We start from the raw sequence: 20,828 nt of genomic DNA, 5'->3' as shown, positions 1-20,828 counted from the left end.
ATTTCTCTCTCGTCACTATAGTGAGAAACTAGGGCAACCAACCTCTTAAATAAAACCCAGGTCAAGTGCCTGAAGATAGGAGTGTAAGTCCAGGCTCAGAAACTTGGTTTGAAATAAATATTTTTATTAGTAAGTTATTCCTGAAAAAAAATTAAAAAGAGGCATTCTTGCATGTTACAATGTTTTCTCCTGAGAAATAAGGGAAACATTAAAAAAATCAGAAAAAAAATTCCATATATATTAAACAGGGGAAACTAGAAGAGAGTGAAGAATCAGTCATCAGTCAGGATCAAAATTTTTATAGCTAAACTAAGTTTGCTATGGTACTGAAAAAATTTATTGCACTATTGGTTTATACAAAATAATAACTTACTCTACAAAAACTGCTTTCATAAAGAGTTGTCACCATGAACTAGCAATAAAGAACAAATGAATGCATGCATTCATTATGCTCACTAAAGTACTTCAAAATTGCATCAATATCTTCAAATACTATGTCCACAATGTTATTTTTCATTATGATTAATCCATTAATTTTGTATTGGATGTAAAACAGAGATTCTCTTTGTTACATTAGAACTTCTCTAAAATATGACAGCTCCTTAGAATTCTTCCTGCAGGAAAGAATACACTGAGTTTGAATGTGTTCTTATAAATATCTCTTGTTAAGAGATAATCAGAACAAATTTTTTTAAAAAGGTGGCTTATGCCATCTTAGTCTTTGCAATTTGTTTCAAAGCATAGAATTATAATTGTATTTTTACACCACTTTCCTTGAGCCAAGTTGCTAAATTCTGGACTTTTATTTGAGTAAAATGCTTTTTGTGTTTGGTAAAAAGTATTTCCCAGATATGTGGAACAACAGTCATTCAAGACATATGCCACTAATAAGCCATTATTTTAAGAGGATCCAATACAGCTAACCATGAATATATTAATTTAGCCACTCTCAAATTTTTACATAGATGAAAAGATAAATTACTGCTCAGTTTGAACAGAGATGGGGAGAAAATGCTGCCTCTTACTTTCCAGATCCGCTGTTTAGTCAGAAGTCAAGACATTCAGTGGGGTAAAGACTAGAAGCTAGAAGTGAATTTTCATAGGCTTAGGATTCACAAAGAAGAGTGGCTTTTTCATCCCTGCTGTTCAAAAAATTTGCAAACATAAGTTTGGCACAACGGAAGAGAGATTACAAGAAATACAACTGCTTAATGCCAGAACTATTTCAGAAGTACTCCATTTAGCAAGAAAAAGAATAAGCTAAAATACTGCCTCTGCTGTTAAAGCAGTCACTTCAGTCTACTGAGAGAGAAAGAAAGAGAGAAAGAGAAAGAGAGAAGGGAAGGAAGGAGGGAAGGAAGGAAGGAAGGAAGGAAGGAAGGAAGGAAGGAAGGAAGGAAGGAAGGAAGGAAGGAAGGAAGGAAGGAAGGAAGGAAGGAAGGAAGGAAGGAAGGAAGGAAGGAAGGAAGGAAGGAAGGAAGGAAGGAAGGAAGGAAGGAAGGAAGGAAGGAAGGAAGGAAGGAAGGAAGGAAGGAAGGAAGGAAGGAAGGAAGGAAGGAAGGAAGGAAGGAAGGAAGGAAGGAAGGAAGGAAGGAAGGAAGGAAGGAAGGAAGGAAGGAAGGAAGGAAGGAAGGAAGGAAGGAAGGAAGGAAGGAAGGAAGGAAGGAAGGAAGGAAGGAAGGAAGGAAAAAGCCTAATGCCTTTTGTATGTGTTCCTTCACCATTTGCACAATACACTTAGCATCATGCAACCTCTATATGTGAGTTGCTTTAATCATTGTAATCAAATAATAACCAACAATTACTAGTAACAATACAAGGGAATAGTAATAATAGTAATATAAATAATAATTAAAAAATAATAATAATATATTATGGACAACCACAAATTCATATGTGGCTTGAATAGTTGTAGAATTATCTTCTCACATTATGAAACACCAGTTTGCTAGTTTCTATGAAAGTGGGGTCTATCATCCTGATGGAGGAAATGCAGTCCAACCTATCAAGACAAGCTTCCCAATAAATATTCATGTAGTCACATGTCTAAGCTGCTGCATGTACACATACATACCTTGTTCATTTAAAAGAAACCTGCAATCATTTGCACAGGGATCTCTAACACTTTTCACATGGGTTGGCATCCTGGTTCTTGCCTGGCATAAGAATCTTCCATTCAAGTTCCCAACATAGGTATGAAAGTGTTGAAATGTTCTTCAGCATTGAAAGTTAAAACCGCCAGACTTAGGATTCTGAGTCTTATAACTCAGTTTTCACAGCACAAGAGAATAACCAGTTGACTGAATTTATGTGTTAGATGTCTGAATTTAGAATGGTAATGCACACTTTTAAATTAGTATTACTATCCTATTTATTACTGGAGAGAAAAAGAAAATCTCTGGAGAACACACATTTCCATTTGAAAACAGGTATCTAGGATGAGCAAAACCAATAGATTTCCATTGACAGATGGAGTTTCAGTGACAGGCTTAGATTTAATGACTAATTTTCAGTCAGAAGACAAATCCCACCTCCTGAAAGCACTAGAATGTCCACTGACACAGGCCTAAATAATAAACAGCTTAATTTTTTCTAGGTCAAAATACTCTCAGAAGTCAATCTGTAAGATCTAAACAAACAAAATGTTCCAAGGTGCCACAGGTAACTGGTACCCCCAAGCACACTTTGTACATTAATTAATTACCCCTGCAGTCAGAGGGAAAGGGTAGGTCCCCAGAGGCTTATTCTGAACAGGAAACTGTATGGAGACAGAACTGACCCTCCAGAATGCTGCAGGGTCCCGACACGGCACCATGTGTGGAAGCATGAACTTTGTGGGGGGTTTCACAGGGATCTTAAGGAAAAAGATGTCTAAATGAGACAGACAGGGTCCTACCCAAAGAGTGCTCAGCAGAAACAGTCTTCACTTCTCTGTATTCACCCTTGATTACACACCTATGACATAAATATGGTTTTTATAGTTGAATTATCAACCCCTTAACTTTTATGTTTCAATAATGGGATTGGTGACAGCACCTCAACCGTAATAGCATAACAGTGCCATTATAATTATCATTATAGGAACAGATCTTACAGCCAGGCAGTGGTACACTCATTAATTTTCTTGCCTTATGCAGCCAGGATTCAGATATAACTCTGAGTCTAAAGGTCAGAAGTCATATCAATCTGCTCCACAAATGTTTATTTTAGCAAAATGCAATGTCATAAGGGGATAGCAGAGAAAAGCTTTTGTGTTCATATGGTGACCCTGAATCAACAAATTCAAAATGTTAATATCCATTTAGGTTAATTTTCTATAACTTTTTGTTTAGCATAATTGTGATAATAAAATAAATAAAAAAAAATTAAATTCAGCACATTAACACATAATTAGCTGATCTAGCAGTGTATCTGCTGTTGTTACAGCATTCAGCAAGTTTCCTCATAGAAGGGTATCATATGTACTGAAGCTTGCTTTTACTAACAGAATTAGTTGTGTTTCAATATCCTAACTTTAGATTGCAGTGTCAGTATGCAAGGAGATGGTTTCCTACCTTGTGACCTCTACTTGCTGTAGTATACTTGCTGTACTATACTTTTTTTTCCTTTTCTTTTGTGTATATGCTTTGTTAAGAAGACTAGAGTAACTTCAGCTACCTTTTGCTAGACCACCACTGAGTGACTAGAGTTCTCAAGTTCAATTAACTTGAACATTTGAGACTGAAAGCCAGTTGAAAACTGTTGCCATTTATGTAGTCATTTATTTATTTAGGAAGACTATTGTTCTTCTGAGGACAGGAAAAAAAATTAATTATTCTTTCTTACATTTCCTGGTCCAATATGTTTTCATTGTAACATTTATACACAACAATTTATGACACTAATTCTAGGTGGTCTTCTGGTGTTTTCTGTCATCATCTCACATGTGCTAAAAACATTTAAAGGTTTATAAAGACCATGCTGGCATGTTTCATTACTGGTTTAAGCTTATCTCTTAGCAAAGAATCTTATATGTAAAATTTTCCTCATAAAATAACCCACAGCACATAATGTACACAGATATGGGACTCGACACAAAATTCAGAGATAATTTTAATATATTTTTTTTTAATTTAAAGTATTGCTAATGAAACTACTACTGTTCTCCCACATAAAGTAATGCAATCCCCCTGTCCTGCTTCTGCCTGTGGCCCTGCTCTAAACTGTGAGATAATGATGCACATTTCAGAAGCTGGAAGCCCTTCAGGAGACCTTCTAGAGAGCCAAAAGCTTTGCTCTAGCTCTAGGCCAAACATTGGTGAAATCATGGAAAGGTCACAAGCTGAGAGGTGGAGTATTGCTGCCTGTCTTTCAGTGGAAGCTGGTTTAGAGGCAGCTTGGATGGTTCTGGCCACTGACTTGAGCAGCCTTTGCAGTTAATCATCCCCAGCCTGTGTGCCAGCCCAGCCCAACTCCTTGGATCAGCTCTTGGACAGGTAGCAGGGAGGTAATCAAGACCTGGTGTAATATGATCACTACTGAAAATGAATGGGGGAAAGAGAGAATCTCTCTCATATGTAAATCTGATAACATCATTACATGATTAATGTTGGGTAGTTTGCTTGTTTTGTTTTCTTTCAGAGATGTCAGCACCAGCAACTGGGAAGCAAACAATAACAAATCAATCCTATTGTTCCTGAGTGTAATTAGGCACTAATATCTGGAAAAGACTGGTACCATGTTTTCCAGCAATAACACTGTTTGCTGTCATATTTTCAATACTTGTAGCAAAAACCTCAAGGAACTTAGAATGCAAGGACTGCGCATGTCAAATTACATCTGAAACACTGAGTACACTGGAGATTAGAAGACAAAAGTGCAGGGTTTTTTTTTTTCTTTTTAACATGGGCGAAACAATTTTTTCGCTGAAGTTAAAAGGCTTTTGACTAAGAATTAACAATAGAAAGTCAGCCACTGTGCGCCTCTTACACAGACATACAACTTTCACCCACAACAGCAGTGTTGAAGAGAAGCTACAATGTCATTAAGTCAGGATGTCCTTTAGTGTCAGGAATGAAGTCTAGAAAATTAAATTACAGACAAACCCAAACAGTAAATGCAGTCAGAATGAAATCTCTTGGAACAATGGACAGGGACAATAGAGACCAAAATCACTTTAACAATACCTATTCCTGCCGTAAGAAAAACAAAATAAATTACATAACTCAGAAGAATTTAATGAGTAAAAAAAATTCTGGTCAGATGGGAAAGAAAGAAAAAAAAAAGCCATCTATACTTTTGAAGTATTTATAGTTGCAACTTTTCCTTCCAGTGTTAGTGTAAAAATTCTGAAATTGAGTGCCAAAGGTCAGCATGGTAGTGCTGGTTAATACACGGGAAAACAGAAAAGTTATTTCCCTACATTAAATAACATCTCAGAAGAGAAAATTATGATTTACCACAGAACTGGAATTGTTTTTTCTGGTGTTTGATTAAATTAAATGGATTGTTGAGATTCCTTTAGTAACTTTAATAGCTCCACAATGAAATGATGTGGAAATTAAAACTTCACTTTCTCCATCATGAGCGAAAAATAGCAGACATGAAAGAATGATGACAGCACATGCAGACAAACTATGTGTGCTGAAGTGAACTGCAGAGTGGTGTTCAAAACCATATTTTTTTTTAAATTTCTAATGCAGCCAGAAAGCACTTAATAAATTAACCACTTCCAAGCAAATATTTCAAGCAGATATATTCCTACAGCAATAAGCAAAATAATAATGGCCCCTTAGTTATCCAGTAATCTATTAAAACTGGAAATACATTTAAATTTTCTGCTTTTAATAATTCCAATTTTAGCTACTGCTCTTTGAATGGAAAAGGTAGATTTTGGAGAACAACAATTTTATCATACTATACCTTCATTATGATGATTTTTTACTTAAAATATTAAAATTCCAGATGACAGAGTCAGATTGGTGATCAACAAGGCTTTATCGAGTTTGCATAAAGAAATAATACTAAGTTTTACAGAATTTGTTATGCCTTAAATAATTTCATGTTAAACATAGAGTTCTAAATCCTTATGTGTTACATGCACAGATGGAAGTATGTCAGGACCCACATATCTATACCTGCAGAACGCCCAACCTAAATATACAATTATCTAACAAAAAATTTCCTACCTTGCACTAATGGGAGCTTTTTAAGATTCATTGTTCGTGCACACATTCCACTGCTAATGCACATGTACATCATAGGTGAGAGCCTAATAAATTGAGATTAGCAGTATCTTTTCTATGCACACACACTAAATCCTTGTATTTGAAGGGAAAGTCTTACAATGACTCACAGGAACCACACCCCAGTTGCCCACTGACCCCAGACATGGAGCCACACAAGGCTACAAGGCAGGGGTGGATACTGGATCAGGTATACGATGGGAAAAAAGCCAGTAAGCCTGAGAGAACTACTCCTCCTCTAAGACAAGTAGCTTTTTCTCTTTTGGCAACCACCTCTATATTCGCATCCCAATTAGCAGAGCATTTCACTCAGTGGTGCAAAATCAGAACAGCAGAAAAGCAAGCAAAGCATCATGGTGCTGAACAAAGCCAATTGGAAATATGACTGGATGTCTGTACATTTGTTTCTTGCCTGCAGTCAGAGTTGCTGCTGTTCCATCATGTACGCAAAGACTGTTTTTAATAGTCTCCTTTCAGGTTAACTTTAGAACATAGCAAAAGAACTGGAAAAACCTTTTGCTCTTCTTTATCTCAGTCATGAGGCAGGTGACACGCCTAGTGTACTGAGGACCAGGCTTGGGTGACTTTTCTCATTGTTCTTCTGAATTCTTCTGGGTTCATGCACCAAAAATGATAAAAAGAAAGAAAATCAGTTTTGACAGGTTCTGTGGGCCCTCCCCTGAAAGAGACAGAAAAGCAGCCCTCAGCTTTATTTGCCCTCAGTCGGTGGGAAAGACATCTCCATACTTCCCACAGCCTTCAAAGAGCAGTTTTCTGGGAAAGGTGTGGAAGCCTGCAGGCTCTCCCTCTCTCTTGGGTTAATTCCTCCTGCAGGAGCTGATGCAGATTTCAGGTAGAACTCTGCAAAACCCCTTATTTTTCCTTGCCATGTTGCAGTGGTTTGCGCTGCAGGGGTTGGGAACTAGTCCACAGGTTTACTTGCACTGCAGTCATTGTGCCAGTAAGCTCAAGAGTTAAAGTATATCAAAGCTAAGCTAGTCCCCAGATAAATTCTTTCTTTAATTAATTTGGTTTTTTTTCTCAAAAACTCTCATTGTGCTTTCAGAGAGAAATGCACAACTCTTGTGACTAATTGCAGCCCTATAAAATTTGCTCAATTACCACACACAGACGTGCAGGAGAGCAGAAAATGTGTCTGTATTCAGAGGCATTTAGTTCAAATCCAACTGAAGTTCTATTTTTCATCTAGAAATGTTATATCCTCTCCATCAGTTATAGCGCCAGGTCTACCTTATTAAAGCTAGAAGATAGGCAGAAGAAAGAAGGGTCAAAAAACCTGACTTCTTGATCACATTTAGCAACCATACCTTCAGCTGTAATTCCCAGAAAATAGTCTTGCCATTGTCACACTTTTTTAAAAATAAATGTGGGCTGTGGAGGAGATGCACTTTCTTCAAACTGAGAGACTCAGTATCCATTAGTTATCTATGACCACCAAAGACAGGATGAATATATTATGAAACACTTAGACCACTTCAGAAATTTTTAAAAATACTTTTGCACTCATTATCTCACCAGACGTTGTTGCACTTGGAACATACAATATGGCAGACTAGTAGTGCACAATTAATTCACAGTGACAGGGCAGATTGCTGCATAAGGACAACAGGATTTGGCTTCCTAAGAACCAGATAGATGCAAAATATTTTTTGATGGATTTGGGACCCAAAAAGTAAGAGAGAAAGAAAGCTCTGACAATCTTTCCAGTGTTTAGAATAAATTAGAAAAATAAATTGCCATAACATTTCGTATTGTTGACTTTAAAAATAGTTTGTATTCTAGCTCCAGGCAAGTTCTACAGACTGATTACAAAACCAATGAAAATAAGATGCTGACACAATGTCAACTTTAGAGTAATAATCACACTGCTATAATAATCTGTTTAATTGTAGTTTATTGTAATTAAAATCTCATGGAACACCAGAGTTGCAATTTTCTTTTCCATGTCAGCAAGGTTTCCTTTTATAGAACAGTTTGCCCAAAGCAACCGATGATGTTACAAGACAGACATTTATCAAAGGACCTTGCAAAGCTACACCTGGTATCCTTGAGGCAAAATGTTTGCCAAAACACAAACCTTACATAAATTGGAGCAAGGTGGGTATGGGGGCATTGTTATAATTGAAAGCAAAAATTTTAACATTCCATTTTTAAGTATCTATTATAGGAAGGAATATTCATGAGACAATACTATTCACTTAATGACCAAAATACCTCTCATTGAGAAATCTGACAGCTAATTATAATTAACAAGACCAATAATTTTCCCATATCCATTTTCCAGATGTTAATTTAAACTGGATTGACAACACAGATAGACATAACAAACGAGTCCAAGAGAATTAATTTGCACCTGCTTGATACCAAAATACATCACAGAGGTCAGCAGAAAATTCAGAGTTAATTTTAAGTAAGATTTTGATATGTTGAAAGGACATTTCTCCTCTGTGGAACATTGAGGGCAAACTCAACGAAAATTTATACCGTCAAAGAAATCTGGATTTAAAAAAGAAATACCAAAAAACCCCAAAGATAATTAATATCACTTTTACATAGTGCGTCAGTAATGCTGAAGCTTAATGTGAAATAAACACTTGAGTCAACTTAATCTGATGGTAAGATGATTGGGCAATTTATTACAGCTTAAGAAGGACATTGCCACCAGAACAGGAAATAAAGGTTTTTAAACTTAGGGTAATTATTTTCAATCAGAGCTGCTTTCAAGGTCAAATGTTTAATACTACCCATTATTTTCTCTCTGCTAACTTTGGCAGGCGTTTCACATGTCTCATCCATAAATAATTAAAGAAGTAACTGCTGTATCAGCTTAACCTTTGGAGAAAAACTTGAGTGTCCAAGGTAAAGATTTCATGTGGATTCCAGTTTCTCCAAAGACAGCAATTTACAGTTTATCTGGCCTAACAAATAATGCCTACTGCTTTCTAATTCAACAATATAAACATTTCCTAATAAGCTTTCTTTGTGATTTATTTGTCCATTTGGACCATACCCAGCATACTTCAGCAAATTGAGACAAATAACAAAGCCAGAAGCTCTCTGTAAATGCAACCTACTAACACAAAAGAATTAAATGGAACTTAAGCTGCTGGCAGACAAAAATGAAATAATATTTGATGTGGGGTTTTTTATTAGATTAATATTCTAATTCTTTGAAATGAAGCAATATTGGGAAGGGACTGGAGGCAGTAGGCTTGTTTTCAGCTTGCTTGTTATACAAAGGACTATATCTAGTAATAACTTTATATTAGTCAGGTATTTATATCAGACTGTACACAACAGACTGGAACGTTTTCATAAGGGAAGACCAAACTAAATGGGGGAAATAAGTTATAATATGTTGTGCTATTAAATTCTGAAATGAGCATTACTTGCTGAACATCAGCATCTTGCACTAGAGTGATGATGTCTTCTGTATAAATCATGTTTGGCTTTTCAGATCAAAAATTCAGTAAAAAGTCTGTAGAGAAAAGTATACTGATTCCCATTGAATAAATGCTGAAGTACAGGTATAGCACTTTCTTCAAAATAAAATAAGAGAAAAAGAGAATTATATTTGTGTTCTAACACTAAGCAAAATTTTAGAATTTTTCTGATTTTTCTTGTTTTGTTAGTTTGCTTTTATTCAAATAAATGTTCTTTGTGGGCCTACATGTAATTTGGGGAGCTAATGAAGGAATCACTGATTTCCAAGTGCCTAAACTGAATTTGATCTTTACATATCAAGATTTCAGGAAAAAATGTTATAAATTGAAACAAAGCCTTGAGAATTGTAAGTGAAGTCATCCTAAATTAGAAGTCAAGCACAACATATAGATATATGCTTATACAATAATGCTTAAAAGAAAAAATAGGATTTCTCTTCAGCACATATGTATTTAAAAGCAAAAGGACAAATTGTGTGAATCCAAATATCTGCATCCCTTTAAAAAGTGTTATGAAAATTCTGCAAAGTGGTATTTTTACTGAGGATTTCGAGTCAGCAAAACAAGCAAGCAATTGTTTAATTTAAGCACAGGTACTCGGTGAAATGTCAGAAAATCACAGCTAAATCCCTCTCCTGGGGCCCCTTAGCCTTAAAATGATATTCATTCTGTATGCTTTTGATAATTTCAAAATTACTCAGATTTTTTAAAAATATGTGAATATACACACAGAACTGGATGTCTAGTCATTCTCTCTGTATTAACTAATCTCCAGTGTTTCTCAAATTCAGCATTTCTTGCTGAAGTGCATTCAATGCCTTTATGAGAGCTGGCTAATCACAGAGCAACTATTGGACTGCCTACAAAGACCAAAAAGAAGAGTGGGGAAGGTGTGTCTGATAAAAAATTCCGATCTTCACAAACTTTTTGCTTAATTACCTTCTGCTGAAAGAAAGCAGAAAAGTTGTTAAAATATTTTTCTTGGTGCTGGTCACAAATGCATAGTGTTCGTACTTAACAGGCATTCTAATGAAGGCAATAGCTCTTCTACTGCACCACAGAAGCCATTTCTATTAAACCAGTTATTGAGGACTGACTTTTAAAACTAATTCTTGTATATAGTTTCTCTAGTACTAAATGCCTACTGGTTCACTTTACAGCAGCCTTAGGGAATATATGTTGGCATATGTCTGTCTAGATTTATAAAATGAACGTCACATTAGCATGGTGTCTGTTCAGTAATTCTATAGGATGCATCATAATTCCAATCTTCAGAACAGAGTCAAATGCAGAAACTTATTTTCACATCTTTTTTCTCTGGGACACAATTTAGAAAGCAGCTACCTTTGCCCCAGGAATAAAAATCTTGCTCCGTTTTTCCATATGTCATTCCTTAAAACTGTTTTCTTAATTTAGAATGAAGTCCTTAAATTAAACTGAAACATATACTTTGGTAACAATGTCTAAAAGGATGTGGGCTTCCCGGAGAAATTGCTCTCAGGTGGAAGACTTGCAAGTTTTCTCCATATCCCTCAGAATGCCTATAATCTGAAGACATGTGACACTTCCAGCTTTCACAGCTGGTACAATGAAGATGCAAAATGTGTTAAAACACTTAAAGGAAAAATAATTTATCTTGCTGTTATGGAACTGGCAGTCATGGATGCGTTAAGCCTTCATCTTTCTCCATATCATCAACAGACTAGAAAGCACAAATTAGACAGTATGAAAAGACCTGATCTATGTAGAAGATCATTAATTTTGGTGATAAAACACCATATCTCAGTAGAGTGGGAAAACAGCTGTAGTTCTATCATCAGCACTGTAGCATACTTCTTCAAGCAAATTCAGTGCCTTGAAAAACAGGATCTATGGAAGTTCCTTTGTGATATAATTGTAATGGGCAATCACAATAGCAACTTCCTGCTTCATCTTGTAGGCAAAGCAGTGCCAAGTGTCTTGGCTTTTCCATTCACTAGTTCCCAGGCTTTCTTATTCTTCCAGCTCTGCTGGGAAATCACAATCTGCACAGTTGTGAACAGCTGGACACCATGAAACTCCATGAGGAGTTTCCATGAAATTCCATGTCCACATGAGACTCCTACATCTTTATGTACTGTATGGCCAAGGTGATTACTTGGCCATAAATCTACTTAATAATTCCTTTTTCTTTTTTTTTTTTTTTTTTAACTCATTGTGTTAACTTCTGAGTTGACATGAACTTCAAGAAAAAAATACTTGAAAATCTAGACCCTTGTTAAGGGCCTGATATTAGTCCCACCCTACAATGGCACCTCTCCAGTCCCTCAGAAGGGAAATAATTTTGTCAATGCCTTCCAATTTCAAGTTTCTTTATTTTATCTAATCCCAGATGTCATATCTTTACAGTGCCATGGAAGAGCAGAATATTTTTACATCATATTTTAGCAGATGGAATCCACTCTAGCCAAATTCATCACTGCCAGATGGCTGACCCTTATTTACTGATGGAAAGTTAGACACAGAGATAAACTTTAGTTAGTTAAAACATCCAAATTTTCTGCATGAAAATCGTATGGTAGCTCTTCTCTCATTGTGTCCACCAGCACCAACAAATCATCAGCATCCATCAGGTCAGCCTCTTACAGTAAATCAACAGACCTTCCTGTGAGATTGTAACATTTTCTGAATTGGATCACTAAGATTAGCTGAAAAAAAAGGATTTAGACCGTTGATAATGCAAGTCAAAAGTAATATAATAAAATATTCCTTAATAGCATTAATCCTATATTTGAAAATCAATTTTTCAGTGTTTGAAAGATAAAAGGCCCATGTACAATGGGGCAAATGTGCACTTATATTTTAAATTACATTATTTATTGTCTACTTTCTTATTTGAATAATAAGAACAAGACCTAGAATGCTGATGTGGAAAAAAATGTTCAGTATCCAGGCCAGGATGAACATCATCTAACTAAAGGATTAAAAAACGAACTACTCTCTACTGAAGTTATAGGCTTCACCCCGGAGCAGTTCCATACCATGTTCTGTACTTAACAGTGCATTAGTTTGGTTCCAGTTTCAAAAATGGTGTTAAATGGTGCATACAAAGAGGTTCAGAGAAGTAAGGAAAGATGCAATGAAGGATAGACCTCAGGAAAATAGGTAACTCTGACCTGATGATTCATGGACCTAAATTAGGTAGCAAATATGAACTCCAACAAGAGAAGTAAGTGATTCTGCAAAAAACTTTGTAAGTGGGGCTGCATATAGAAATGTTGCATTACAGTTCCCTGGTATAGCTCTGACTGAAAAATAATAAATCAGTGACAAAAAAAATTGTAAAACCAATGAGCCACTTATTGCTCTCTATATCTTTTAGCCTGTCAGTAAACAGGATGATCTTTTAAAATTCTCTTCCTGTCTATGGACTACCATATGCATCCTATCAGTAATTCACCTATCACCTGTCCCATTTCACAGAAGGATGTTTCTCTGTATCTCATATGGTAGGTAATGTAATTTTTAAAAAGCTCTGCTGCTCTCTCTAACTAATGAGAGCAAATGCACATAGTGTAATTACCTGTTTGCTGTAATTTTTCATGAATGCATTTTAAATGACAACATAAATTTATCTTCCAGAATAAAACTGGAACCCAGCAGTTTAATTCCCAGTTTAACAAAATCTGTCTATGTAGTAGGAAGGATTAAAATTTATAGGAGGCCGAAATCTACTAAAGCTTAGCAGCTACAGTAATGTAGCTACTGCTTTGGAGGCAAGATACTTTCTTTGTGGTCATAATATCTAATAGTTGTCCCCTGCTGGTTTTCTTGAAACTTTTTCTGGTGCTGGACACTGATAGTGACAGTGGTACTCACAAAATGGGCAACTTCAGTATTACATGAAGCTTAAAGACTATCTGTGTTTCCTTAAACCATCCTCATTAGCAGACAATGAGCCAAATATTACAATAAAAAGGCCAATTAATGAAACATAGTACGAACTAAAGGAATTCTTATTTTTCTGCATCTTTAACATCTAGCCACTAGTTAAAATGTTAAATATCTCTCTGTTTTCTTCAGCGGCATTTTAGCTGTTCTTTCTGTAAAATGTCATTTAAGGGAAATCTACAGTAAAGGTAGTCATAATTCCATAAAAAGACATATTTTAGGCAATGCATGACAGAAGAAATTGAAAGGGTCCCTGAGTATGAAAAAAGTGCTTTCTTTTTGTACCAATCTTGCAGAGCTGATATTCCAAGAGTATTAGAGGGAACTGTCTACCCTAATCATTCCTTCTTGTGTTTCCATAGAATCATAGAATCAGCTGGGTTGGAAGGGACCTCAGAGATCATCAAGTCCAACCCTTGATCCACTACCGCTGCAGTTACCAGACCATGGCACTGAGTGCCACATCCAGGCTCTTTTTAAATATCTCCAGGGATGGAGAATCTACCACCTCACCGGGCAGTCCATTCCAATGTCTGATCACCCTCTCCGTCGTGTTGTTTTTTTCTCTCATTTGTCTGCTTCTAGTTCTTTTAAATGCAAAAAAAAAAAAAAAAATTTACATCAGATTATAAACACACATGCTTCAAAGTTAGGAGGTATACAGACATATGGCTAAGGTGATACTTTCAGATCTATTGTCAAAGATCTTCATATTGATAAACTCAGATATATGCATTTTGAGATGCAGATCACTGTAGTATTACAGATATTTCTATCTTTCTGCTCAAATCTCCCCACCCAGTACATAAAATCAACATGAGCATACTTTCTTGCATATAGAAATATCCCTTAAAGCAGCCCAAGAGGGAATTTAGCACTATTTCATTGTAGTCTTAATTCAAGATTTCATTTAATTTGTTTCTCCCTTGTTTACGTTCAAATAGGAAGGAAGCTCTGAACCTTCAGGACTATGAACAGACTTTTATGATTTATTGTTCCAGGAAAAGGGTGCATCAAATTGGACAGATGATGTGAGCAAGGGGGTCAACCCATGAAGCCTATCCTTGCTTTCTCCAGCACTATGATCACATATCGTACGTTTCATCAGCTCTAGACTGCAGAAAATAAAGGAAATAACACCTTTTGTAAAAAAAAAAAAAGAAATACTGTCTTCCACAATTCAACAGTTTTCTGTTGAATAGCACAGATGTATATGCAAATAAAGCAGTATTTCCCAGTATGGTGACAACAACTACATGTGATCAGACACATTGCTTTAAAATTCTGAATGAATGTGCTCAAAATTAGTTTTCTTGTTTGCTTTTCCTTGACTTAAGTAGGTAAATTGTTTCAACCATATATTAAAAAATAAACTAAATGCTAAAATACTATCATACTAGAAAAACTCTAGCACAGAAGACCTTCTTTGTAAGTGTAATGTAACATCACCAGAGGGTATTTCTTATCCCAGTTAGGAATCAAAAAAAGTATCTGCCCCATAAAAGTATCCATATCTGCCTAGCTGCAATTTTTTTCAAGTGAGATAATATAGAAATGAAGGGGGGAAAAAATCATACACCTGCACTAAAGACAATGCTTTAATTATCAAAGAGAGGTATTTTAAACCTTTCTTTAAAATGGATGTCTAGGGCAAGATTAGACACCATAAAATAAACCATTTTCTTTTCATTTCCAAGAAGACCTCCACAGAGCCAAGACATGCAATATTATTCAAAATGAAATGACATGTAATATTCTCTTTTTCTTGCTGCCTGCAGAGTACCAAAATGTAAAATTTAAGTGATAACAATGAATCTTTTTTTTAATGGTACCTGTAACTGTACCAAGAAATTCAACCCCTGACTTTAGCTTAAATAAATTCAGACTTTGAGTAAGGAAAGGACTGCTGCACAGAACAAATAATAGCAGTTAGGTCAAACATCAGCTTTATGGTAGCTTATATCTTGAAAGAGTAATTTAAACTGAAATTTCAATTTCGTTGCTTATTTTATCAGATAGCTTTTTACTACAACACTTCAGTGCTCAATGGAATACCTTTTCACACTAAAGGATTGCTAGATCAAACCTATGTTTAACACTTACTCTTTTCAAGATGCATTATTTATCAAAATAAATGTTGCAACACAATCCATTTAAAACTTTAGTAAAAATTCACTCTGGATGGAGGGAAAGTACATGTGAAAACACATTCCTAAAATGAAGTCTGCAAGGCCAGTAAGAATTATTTTAAATTGATTATCAAATGAGATTCTGAAAACTGTAAATTGGTTTCACCCATTATTTTTATGTTCCATAGTAAAGTGCGTGCCAGTGCTATATAGGCAATTAATACAGCAGCACTGACGTGCAAAAATTTCTTCATGAAAGAAGGTCTATATATTTTTTTTTAGTACTTAACCCACAGTTTTCCACAGCTACAATTTTTCTTTCTTACAGAGGAACATGTTTGCACAGTTTCTTCTTTCAACAAAATAAAAAACTAACTTCTTTACAGTGAAAGAAATATTTCCTACATTTCCTTACTCCCTTCAAGTTGCTGTTTGGCTACATATTCATTAACAAGAGCAACACTATAGGAAGTGATCTGCAAATCAAAATATTTAGTTCTGAGAACCAGTGGTCACATCTTGTGTTTTAGGGGCCTTTATTCCAACAGGCTCTCCTCTGAACTTTTTAACTAAGAGTGACTAATATTTATATTTAGAGTATAGTACATATACTATATATATGTGTATATATATATATCATATATATACATAGTATATATCAATACACATATATACTATATACTATATATGTATATATACATATGTATATATACTATATATGTATATATGTATGTATACTATATATGTATATACTATATACTATATATACTATGTATATGTGTATATATAGTATATATACGTAGTATATATATACTATATACTACGTATATATACTATATATACATACACATAGTATATATAGTATATAGTATATACTATATAGTATACTATATACTATATACTATAGTATATAGTATATAGTATATATATATACACATACACATAGTATATATAGTATATAGTATATACTATATACTATATATACTATGTGTATGTGTATATATATGTATATACTTAGTATATATACTATGTATATATATGTGTGTATATATGTATGTGTATGTATATGTATATGTATGTACAGTATATATATACTGTACATATACTATATATGTATGTATACATATATATAGTATACATATACATATATGTGTATATATATGTATGTGTATGTATATGTATATGTATGTACAGTATATATATACTGTACATATACTATATATGTATGTATACATATATATAGTATACATATACACATATATATACATAGTATATATACTAAATATATACATATATATACACATACACATAGTATATATAGTATATAGTATATATACTATATATACATATATATACACCTATACATATATAATGTATATACATTACATATGTATATATGTATATATGCATAATGTTTATATATATATAATGTATAATATATATAATGTATGCTATATATACTATGTATATATACTGTGTATACTTGTGTATATATGTATATATACATATACTATGTATATATAGTATATATATATACTCGCCATCTCTGTGAAGGATAACAAAAAGTCCTACAGATACATCAATGGCAAAAGGGGGGGCAAGGAAAACATCCATTCTTTACTGGACAAGGGTGGCAATAAAGTTGTCAAAGATGAAGAAAAGTCTGAGGTATTTAACACCTTCTTTGCCTCAGTTTTCAACAGTAAGACAGGTTATCCTGAGGACAGCTGGCTTCTGGAACTTATAGAAGGTGATAAGAATCTAAACAGCCCCCCTGTAATCCAGAAGGAAAAACTCAGTGACCTATTGAATTGCTTGGATCCCCAGAAGTCTATGGGACCAGATGGGATCCACCCAAGGGTGATGAGGGAGCTGGCAGAAGAGCTCGCCAAGCCTCTCTCTATCATCTACCAACAGTCCTGGCTCACTGGGGACATCCCAGATGACTGGAAGTTGGAGAATGTCACGCCAATCCACAAAAAGGGCTGGAAGGAGAACCCGGAAAACTACAGGCCTGTCAGCCTGACCTCAGTGCCTGGCAGGGTTATGGAACAGATCATCCTCAGTGTAATCACACAGCACCTGCAGGATGGGCAAGGGATCAGACCCAGCCAGCACGGGGTTAGGAAGGGCAGGTCCTGTCTGACCAACCTGATCTCCTTTTATGATCAGGTGACCCACCTGGTGGATGAGGGGAAGGATGTGGATGTGGTCTGCCTGGACTTCAGCAAGGCCTTTGACACCGTCTCCCACAGCATTCTCCTGAAAAAGCTGTCAGCCCACAGCTTGGACAGGAGCACCCTGTGCTGGGTTAGGAACTGGCTGGAGGGCCGGGCCCAGAGACTGGTGCTGAACAGGGATGCATCAAAATGCCGGCAGGTCACCAGTGGTGTCCCCCAGGGATCAGTGTTGGGACCAGTTCTATTTAATATCTTTATTGATGATTTAGATGAGGGGATTGAGTCCATGATCAGCAAGTTTGCAGATGACACTAAGCTGCGGGGAAGTGTAGATCAGCTGGAAGGCAGGAGGGCTCTGCAGAGGGACCTGGACAGACTGGAGAGTTGGGCTGATTCCAACGGGATGAGGTTCAACAAGGCCAAGTGCCGGGTCCTGCACTTTGGCCACAACAACCCCATGGGGAGCTCCAGGCTGGGCACAGAGTGGCTGAGAGCAGCCAGACAGAGAGGGACCTGGGAGTCTGGATTGACAGGAAGCTGAACATGAGCCAGCAGTGTGCCCAGGTGGCCAAGAAGGCCAATGGCATCCTGGCCTGTATCAGGAACAGTGTGGCCAGCAGCTCCAAGGAAGTGATTCTGCCCCTGTACTCAGCGCTGGTGAGGCCACACCTCGAGTTCTGTGTCCAGTTCTGGGCCCCTCAGTTCAGGAAGGATATCGAGGTGCTGGAGCAGGTCCAAAGGAGGGCAACCAGGCTGGTGAAGGGACTCGAGCACAGATCCTATGAGGAGAGGCTGAGGGAGCTGGGGGTGTTCAGCCTGGAGAAGAGGAGGCTCAGGGGAGACCTCATCACTCTCTACAACTCCCTGAAAGGAGGGGGGAGCCAGGGGGGGGTTGGTCTCTTTTCCCAGGCAACTCTCAGCAAGACAAGAGGGCACGGTCTCAAGTTGTGCCAGGTTTAGGATTGGAGGTTTAGGTTGGACATTAGAAAGAATTTCTTTACTGAGAGGGTGATCAGGCATTGGAATGGGCTGCCCAGGGAAGTGGTGGATTCTCCATCCCTGGAGATATTTATAAAAGAGACTGGATGTGGCACTCAGTGCCATGGTCTGGTAACTGCAGTGGTAGTGCATCAAGGGTTGGACTTGATCTCTGAGGTCCCTTCCAACCCAGCCAATTCTGTGATTCTATGATTTTATGATTCTATAGTATATATATATATATGTATATATATATATATACACACACATATACATATGTATATATAGTATATATACATATACAGTATATATACATATATAGTATATATAGTGTATATATATAGTACATAGTATATATATAGTATATATAGTATATATAATGTAGTATATATACTATGTCTATGTGTATATATATGTATATATACATATATATATACACACACATATATAGTATATATACTATGCTATATATATTAGTATATATACTATATATGTATATATATATATGCACACTATATAGTAGATTGATTCTGGACACCATCCTCTGATTTAGTTTCATGCAAAAAATAGTACCTTAACGTGCTCCAGAAGTGGTTTACCATGTGAAAGATTGCACAGACTGTGGGGGTGACTGGCAAATGCACTCCTTAAGCAGACCAGCTTGGTCAAACTAAAGTGCTAATGCAGATGTACCCATAAACACTCTGTCCTCTTTCATAAAACTACTGTCCCTCAAAGGTGTATCTCAGCTTCCTTGTGGGTTTAGATAGTTCTCTTTACACTGAAAGGAAAGGGTACAATCAAGTCATTACAATTATTATTACTTCAGTCACCTCCTCACAGTTTCACTTTAAACTCTTAAAGCCTGTGATATATGTTGGGAAACTGTCTGGAAGAAAACAGACATGTGAGCAATCCTGACTCTAGCTTTAGGCCTTAAGACCCAGTTGCAAGGTTACTGAAAGATGAGCTATGGGAAAAAGATAAGGGAGCTGGCAGTAGAAAAGAAGAATAACAGGATAATGAGGTAGCCAGCAGAAGTTCTGTGAGAACAGAATTTGTGTCCAAGATATAGCCACCTGCAAGATATCGTTATATAAACAAGGGCTCTATATAAAGCGAGTGTCCACTGTTAATAAACGACTTCACTTTAACCATATTGGTGACTCCGTGTCGTCCTTTAAGCCTCCGCGGATTTTTTTTCCTACAGATATAGTAATGGCAAATCCAGCTTAAATATTCAATTGGTTCAATAGCTTTCTGGAATCCTAAAGTTTCAGAGAAAAGAGGAGGTGAATAAAAATCCTTTAATAATCTTTAATGAGCCATTTGTGATTTAGGATTCTGATTGCCTTTGTTCTTTCTCCTTCTGAGATAGCTATTTCAATGTACTTTCTTCTCAAGTTCCCTCTCCTAAAGATACTACAGTAACTGCCCACTTACTGATGTTCATCTCACAAGAGTATACAATGCTCCCCACATTCGTTGCCCAGTCCTCCATAATTAACTCAATTTTAGATCATGAACTCCATGCTTTCTTAACAGAAAGACTTCTTAACAATCAGGATTAAGCATTTTTTTCTTATCGCAAACTGCTACCCTGAATGGTTGATTTTCAGAGCTGAGATCAAGGGAGGTGTAGAAGCCTGCATAGTGACTTGCCATATCCAGATATGCATTTCTTTAGGGGAAAACATTAGAACCACACCATTTCTATCAGGTCTGGGACCTGTTCAATTTTGATAGAAATGCTGTACTTGCTGTAGGATGCTACAGATACCTTAAAATGCATTCAGAAAAGATAATACACTATTAAAATATACATAATTTAAAAGTAATTTCTACAAATGTCTATAAAATTTCCATTGAATTTTATAGGTTAAATCCTTATTCTGAAATCCCGCCATGGCCTTTGTGTTCTAT

Source organism: Heliangelus exortis, chromosome 1 (assembly GCF_036169615.1).
Source record: "Heliangelus exortis chromosome 1, bHelExo1.hap1, whole genome shotgun sequence".
Classification (NCBI taxonomy): domain Eukaryota; kingdom Metazoa; phylum Chordata; class Aves; order Apodiformes; family Trochilidae; genus Heliangelus; species Heliangelus exortis.
The sequence above is the reverse complement of the archived record's forward strand: the minus strand, read 5'-3'. Positions refer to the sequence as shown.